An 8,073-nucleotide genomic window follows, 5' to 3' on the forward strand; every position below is an offset into this window, starting at 1 on the left:
GTGATACTATAATACACGCCACCCTCACACTTCTCTGTGACTCAGCATCAGTGTTGCCAGATGAAAAGTGCTGAATTATCGTACCAAAACCTCTAAATTATCGTTTTTGGGGGCTTTTTGGGAGGAAATTATCGTACAAGACCTACATTGTTGTTTCAAGGCATCTAAATGAACTGAATAACAACTCTGAAATGATTGTACATCATGTTTTTCTGATCGTACAGAGGACAAAATGGACAAAATTATGGTACAAATACGATAATTGTCGTACATCTGGCAACACTGCTCAGCATGGAGAGAAGAGAACATAAGCCGTTTCAGCCGGTCGTGCATCCACAGCTTTCTGTCATTTGCAGAAGAGAATGAAGCATGGCAGGGAACACATGCAGTGTATTAAAGTCACAACCTTGTACTACATCCTGTGTGATTATGAACGGTTAGCCCCAACAACAATGCAGCATGACCCATTGACTCTGAGCTGTCTACACAGTATAAAATGCAGTGTTAATTCAACACTTAGAGAGAGTACTCTGAGACCAAATACACTCTAGAAAATGTTAAATTGACTCCCCAAGAGTTGAGTTGAATTGACACTACTTTTTTGACTGTGTAGCAAGCCGTTTCAGCCGGTCGTGCATCCACAGCTGTCTGTCATTCGGAGAAGAGAATGAAGCATAGCAGGGAACACATGCAGTGTATTAAAGTCACAACCTTGTGTCCATGTACTACATATATCCTGTGTGATTATAAATGGTTAGCCCCAATGACAATGCAGTATGACCCACCGACTCTGAGCTGCCTAGACACAGTATAAAATGCAGTGCTAATTTAGCACATAGAGAGTACTGAATTACTGTCTAGAAAGTGCTAAATCAACTCCCCAATGGTTGATTTGACACTGCATTTTTTGTACTGTGTATCCTATGTGATTATGAATGGTTAGCCCCAGCGACAAAGCAGCATGACCCACCGACTCTGAGCTGCCTACTCCAAACATCATCTTGACCTTGTCGACACGAGGGGAGGCACTCAGCCACTGCTCAGCTCAGGGCTGGACTGGCCATCTGGCATACAGGGCATTTCCCCATTGGCCCGAGTGGACCATCCTCACGGAACGATGGTTTTGTTCTGTCTGTTTGATTTCTCCCCCCATAGACCAGCCTACGATTGAGACGGGGCGGCCCATTGGTGCATCTTTAATATAGGTACATAGGCTAGATCAATGGTTCTCAACCTTTTGTGCTCCCCTGAACCACATCATAAGCCTCCTAATACCCCCTTGACTTTATCACAAATCTCCCAACTCCCCCTTGGCCTCATCATAAGCCTACCAACGCCCACCATAGCATAGAAAAATAGACTAATGCCCCCCCCCCAATGGCAACTAAGCATCACCCCCTCTCAGCTGTATCCTTCTCAATGCCCCCCTAGGGCTCCCCAATGCTCCCTGGGGGACTGTAACGCCCCCGTTGAGAATCACTAGGCTAGAGATAGTGGACTGTTACATGTGGGGGGCTGGTTTATGCCTGGCCCATTTGTTGGTGCCAGTCCATCCCTGGCTCAGCCTGCCTATCATCAGAGGCATGCCGGTGTCCATGGCTACACTTCATAATCGCGGTAATTACCGACGAGGGTCGCCATGGAAATGGCTTGTCATTCACAGCATGAAGGGTGGCCTGCCTGACTTCCTGGCTCAGGGCCACTGACAGATTTTGCCGTGCCTGGGACAAAGTCATCTAGAAAGGGCCCCCATCCAATAAATGCAATGTAATAGAAAAGAAAAAAAACAACTTTGGGCCCGGAACAGCTGATCCCATTGTCGCCCCCTGCTGGCTGCCCTGGCCTGCATGCCTGCCTGCCTATCTGCCTGCTGCAAGGATGACTGAGAGCAGGGAAGTCGACAGAGGGAGACAACGGGGTATGTTGTCCCGGGCCCAGGGAGAGAGTGGGCCCAGAATCGGGTCCATATTACATTGCATCTATTGGGCAGGGGGCCCTTTCAGATGACTTTGTCCTGGGCCCGGCCAAAGCTATCAGTGGCCCTGACTGAGAGTAATATGTTGGCTTGTCGTCAAGAGGGCCAGTGAATGTGATCTGAAGTGTGGAAATAGGAGGGTGCTAAGTGCATGTGATCAGGAGAGATGGACAGGAGTGTGCTACTGAGTGCCCTTGATGTCCTCCCTCCACTGTCACTTGGGTAGTGAGTCTATACTGTGCGACAGCTTCAGACGTATGTGAAACTCAATCAGCAACATCAACACAATACAAGCACACAAAGCTATGCATGGTCAAATGTATGCAAAACTGCATGGTCAAATATATTTTCACCATGCAATTCATGTTCATATTTTAATACATGTTCATACTTTGTAATGTTATACTAATAAACTTCAGTAGAACAAAATCAAAAGAGATTTCCAAATAAATAACACAAACAAAATGCTCAAGTGACAAAAAGACTTCAAGAATTGAAACCATTTAAAATTACATAGCCTACATATGGTATGAGTATTAAAATAATTACGATAAGATACACACCCAAAATGGAGTATTAGCACAGATAAAGAAGCAGCAGCTGGCAGCCCATTAGTGTGAAATAAAGATAAGCTTATTAAAAGCATATTAATTAAGTACATTACAGCAGCCTAATTAAAGACTGTATTTTAAAAGACGTGCGATAGAATTTCGACACTGATGCTGTGTGGGGTCTCGGTGGCTCGGTGGGCTACAGATCCCTATCACCTACAAGGTGGTGCTAAAGCACCTGCCCCTTTGCCCTACAGGACAAAAATGTCATTTTTAGTTCTTTTTGTAAAGTTTTTCTCTTTTTTTGTCACAATGTAGGCCTAATGTGGTCCAGTTTAAGCTTCACAATCAAAAGCATGTTACAATAATGCCCCGATATAATATATAGTCTCTATAGTCTAGTGAGGCAAGTGGAAGTTCCACATACCCCCAACAGCTCCCCCCTTCAGCACCTGACCCCCAAACTGTCTGTGCACGCCACTGTAGGGGACCATTTCATTAAGCCAGGGACCTGGGGTTTGAGTTCAGCCTGAAGTCATTTCCCCATCCTTCCCCTTCTCTCTCTCTCTCTCGCATTACTTTCCTGCCACCATCTTTGTTGCTCCGATGAGGGCGTTTCACCCCTCTGCAGAGAGCCTATGTTAAAACCTTACTGTCTCCAAAATTGTAATGACAGAGTCTTAATCTTCCTTCCTTATAGCTCTCGGTAATGTCATAGCAATGCTGTTGACGAAGGTAGTTGAGTCTTTTCAGCAATGAGTGAATGGGCGTGCTGGCCCATCTACATAAAGAGGCAACAGGCCCAAAAACATTTTTGTAAAATACAACAACTGTGCCATGCATGTCATGGTCTATATTTTAATCACAGCATAGCAGCACGTAGGATTTACCGTATGGCATAATACAGCATAAAAGACATGGTGTTTCATCCTATTTTGACTGGGTACAGCTTGCTGACCATCTACAATCTAACATCTCACAAGTCCATATTTAGCAAACATAATGGCAGCACTTTCAAAGCTGTTCTGTAAATAACCTGGAGCCAGTATTAACATTTTAAACTACTGCAGAGTTGCATGCCCAGCTGTGTTAAGGATTAACCAAACTCGAGCAGTGATGTTTTGAAAGCGCTTGAAAGGTTTCTGTTTCTAGTAGTTCACTTTTTGTCCATAATAATCCTTACTCAGTCAAGCAAAAAAAAAAAATAGGCACATTAAATTATTCATGCACTTAGATTTACATGGCTATTTCCATACCACTGGTGAAAAATATCATAGCCTGGCTGTCACCACACAACAACGACAAAAAAAAGATGTGGAAACCAGGAGACAAGTTGGTTTTGGAATAGTAAGTGCCGATTCGATCTCATTATTAGCATGGTTTTACCATCCACAGTGTGTGGAACTGGAGTTCTGGGAGGGGTTTGGTCTCGTTACCAGACCATCAGCTAATCAACGAACGCAGGAGGGACGAGGGAGGGGTCACACATTTCAAGCATCAATGGAGTTCACCCCTTCTAATAGGATGCATGTTTCAAATGTCAACAGAGTTTGTACCTCTCTTCTCGAAACATTTCTCAATTTGGCTATTCCAGACCCTGTGTATGAATGAAATTAGTATGATGTGATGTTAAAACCAAGTAATGATTCGATATCATCGATGGTTGAATTGTTCTTGAGCAAGATCCTTACTGTAGTAGCACCACATTTCTCCAGGGACTGCCAACAAATACCTTGGATGTACATAACTGCTAGTTGCTTTGGATAAAAGCCTCAGCTAATAGTGCGACATGGCCATGAAACTGTTTTCAACATACCCAGAGAGTCAACAGAAAATATCTGACAATTAAACCCTTGTCACTCAAAACTTTCACAACAATGTAAGTGTCTTTTTCAATAACACGCACACGTAGGCTATAAACCAATTTCTCTCACCAATGCAAATCACTGGCTTTAGAAATACAGAAGTCCCGATTCTTGTGTTACTGACATAATGGCTAACCTTCTGAAAATTCCTTAAAAGTGTTCTTTAGGCAAAAGAAAACTGTTCATGCAATTTGATGTCTTTCAAAAGACTTCCACACTGCTCAAATAAAATGGCCTTCAAAAAAGAAACCTGAAAGAATCCTGAAAGATTGATGTTAGATGGTAGCAAGACTCCTTTTCTAACACACAGAGGCGGACTTTCCATTAGGCAACCTTGGCAATTGCCTTAGGCCCAGACCAAATCTGTCATCCACAGGTGCCCCACCTATCACACCAGTCACAGTAAGCACACAAAAAGTAGGCTTGATCTATTAATCACTTAGCCTATGTAAAGTAGTCAAAGATATAGCCTATAATGAGACAAATACCTAAAATAGCACCAAAACACAGAATTGCATGTTTGTATGACTTTTGAGGGCCCAATGTTTATATTTTGCCTAGGGCCCCAAAACGGCGAGACGCGCCACAGATAACAAACAAGAAAGACTAAAATCCAAAGTTGATTTGATCATCAGATTATGCACAAAAAAACTGACACAAAGTCGATTTGGCCATCCATGTATACACCACACTATGACTTTCTATTTCACCCTGTATTGTAATTCTTTACCTTTCGATCTGCCCTCAGTGTCAGTCTTTTCTGTTTCTCCAAGGTGACAAGACTGTAATTCATCAACTGCCGATGTTGTGACTGGCAAGATGTTTTATGTGTGTTTATTGGCTCGACAGACCAAATGCTAGGTCCAGGACTCCATGATGGTGGCATATGGCAACTCCAGCTGGTCCATTTTTATGCCTCGTTAAGCTGTTAAAACACCTTCCGGCCCTTATTACTGTCTAGTACCAGACACCGGGCAAAATGGGACACGCACAAATACACACACACACACGCACACGCACACACATGCACAGACCCATGCAAGTACACGCACATGCACAAAGACAAAGAGAGAGAGAGAGAGAGAGAGAGAGAGAGAGAGAGAGAGAGAGAGAGAGAGAGAGAGAGAGAGAGAGAGAGAGAGAGAGAGAGAGAGAATTGGCAGATCACCATATCATTGCAAGAAATAGTGTTACATTCCTCGACCTGCCTGCTGTAATCTGATCAAAGTTAGCAGCCTGCAAAACATCTTTCTAAATCCAATTTATATGGAAGAAAGAACAAAACAGGCCAAGTGAACAACTTTAACCATATCAAAGTTGAGGATACACTTGGCAAAAGATGTGAATGCAGCAGTGGGGGCAGCCGTGACTTCATGGTTAAGGAGATGTGCTTTAGATCAGAGGGCCGCAGGTTCGAATCCCACCCTCACCGCTCCCTACACCTCCATTCATGGCTAAAGTGCCCTTGAGCAAGGCACCTAACCCCACATTACTCCAGGGAGTGTAACCAATACCCTGTAATTAACCATAAGTGTTACTGTTTATTTTGTCTTTTTTTAATTTTGATTTGGATCTGTTGAGGTAACTTCTCAACATATAGGGAAAAGATGCCAGACGCAAATGCCTGTAGGACACTCCTGGTGGACAACCCATGGTCAGGGGATTAGTACTGTGTTCAGTGTTGCCAGATGTGTCTGATCAAATCCCGCCCAAAAGGTTCTCAAAAACCGCCAAAATGCACTAAATTCCTAGCCTCGCGAGCCATGGGATGGTCAGGACCAGGCTACAAAATTCCGCCCAATTTCAACAAATTGCATTGAGTTCTATGGGCATAAAACTGCAGAAAAAAACGCCAAATGACCAATTTTCCCCCTTTTTACCCGCACACGGCCATCCCAAGTAGCCCAATTGGGGGGGTAACCGTATAATCTGGCAACACTGGCTGTGTCATTAGAGAGTAAGGCCTCTGCTTTGGTAAAGGTTGCAAGGCCTTATTCCAGTGCCTCCATGCAAGAGATGTTGAGTTTATGGCAGAGATATTGTTGCCTCAAGCACTGCAGGCAATGTGCTGAAGGGGTTCCAGACAGATCCATTGGATGTGCCTACCTATACCTTTCAATGATGTGGGAAGAATACACCCTCAGGGTATTTGTGTGCGTGCGTGCGTGTGTGTGTGTGTGTGTGTGTGTGTGTGTGTGTGTGTGTGTGTGTGTGTGTGTGTGTGTGTGTGTGTGTGTGTGTGTGTGTGTGTGTGTGTGTGTGTGTGTGTGTGTGTGTGTGTGTGTGTGTGTGTTAGAGAGAGAGACAGAGAGAGAGAGAGACAGAGAGAGATAAAGAAAGTGAGAGAGACACAGAGAGAGAGAGAGGGGGGTTTGAGAGAAAGTGATGCCATGGACATGCCAGACACATTGAGGCAGATTTGTAGTCAAAGATTACCAAGCAAGAGGGCTGACAGAGACCATAATGAGTTTTAATCTTTGCGTGTCTGTGTGTGTGTGTGTGTGTGTGTGTGTGTGTGTGTGTGTGTGTGTGTGTGTGTGTGTGTGTGTGTGTGTGTGTGTGTGTGTGTGTGTGTGTGTGTGTGTGTGTGTGTGTGTGTGTGTGTGTGTCTGTCTGTCTGTCTGTCTGTCTGTGTCTGTGTGTTTCTGTGTGCGTGTGCGCGTGCGCGTGTGCGTGTGCGTGTGCGTGTGTGTGTGTGTGTGTGTGTGTGTGTGTGTGTGTGTGTGTGTGTGTGCAGGCGTGCCTACTCATATTTACATAACAAGCAAACCTTAATGAAATGGGATTATGAAATGAAATCTGTTTAATTCTGAAATGCTCTCATGGCATTGAAGGATCTCTCTCTCTCTCTCTCTCTCTCTCTCTCTCTCTCTCTCTCTCTCTCTCTCTCTCTCTCTCTCTCTCTCTCTCTCTCTCTCTCTCTCTCTCTCTCTCTGTCTCTCTCTCTCTCTCTCTCAGCGTTTTGCTTTTTTTCTGGCTTGGTCATAACAGCTCTCCCCTGGGCAGATGATCTGAGTGTCAGTAAGGAGAGAGAGAGAGAGAGAGAGAGAGAGAGAGAGAGAGAGAGAGAGAGAGAGAGAGAGAGAGATATGGATAGAGAGAGAGAGAGAGATAAAGATATGGATAGAGAGAGAGAGAGAGATAGAGATATGGATAGAGAGAGAGAGAGAGAGAGAGAGAGAGAGAGAGAGAGAGAGAGAGAGAGAGATAGGGATAGAGAGAGAGAGAGAGATAGAGATAGAGACAGAGACAGAAACAGAGAGAGAGAGAGAGAATTCTTTTGGACATCCTTGCGGTAATAGTTGCACTTTCCAAACAACCAAACACCCCTACGAGGTGCATGCATGATAGAACTTGTGCAGGCTAATGTAATGCACATCCTCCAGTGAGCACAGAACAGCCCCCTACCCTACCAGCCCCCAAAAGCTTTCATATACGCAGGCACGCAGGCAGCCACTGAAATTTACCATGTAGACATAGAAAATGGGCCCTACGCCCGCGGCTTTGTCTCAGCTCAGCTCCTCTTACGCTGGTACAAAGAGAAAGACAGGAGGGGGGTTAGAAAGGGAGGTGGGGGAGTGTGTGTGTGTGTGACGGGTGTGTGTGTGTGTGCGTGTGTGTGTCTGTGCCACGCATGTGCATATGCGTGTGTGTGTGTGTGTGTGTGTGTGTGCGTGATTGT

The sequence above is a fragment of the Engraulis encrasicolus genome, chromosome 12, assembly GCF_034702125.1.
Source record: "Engraulis encrasicolus isolate BLACKSEA-1 chromosome 12, IST_EnEncr_1.0, whole genome shotgun sequence".
Taxonomy (NCBI): domain Eukaryota; kingdom Metazoa; phylum Chordata; class Actinopteri; order Clupeiformes; family Engraulidae; genus Engraulis; species Engraulis encrasicolus.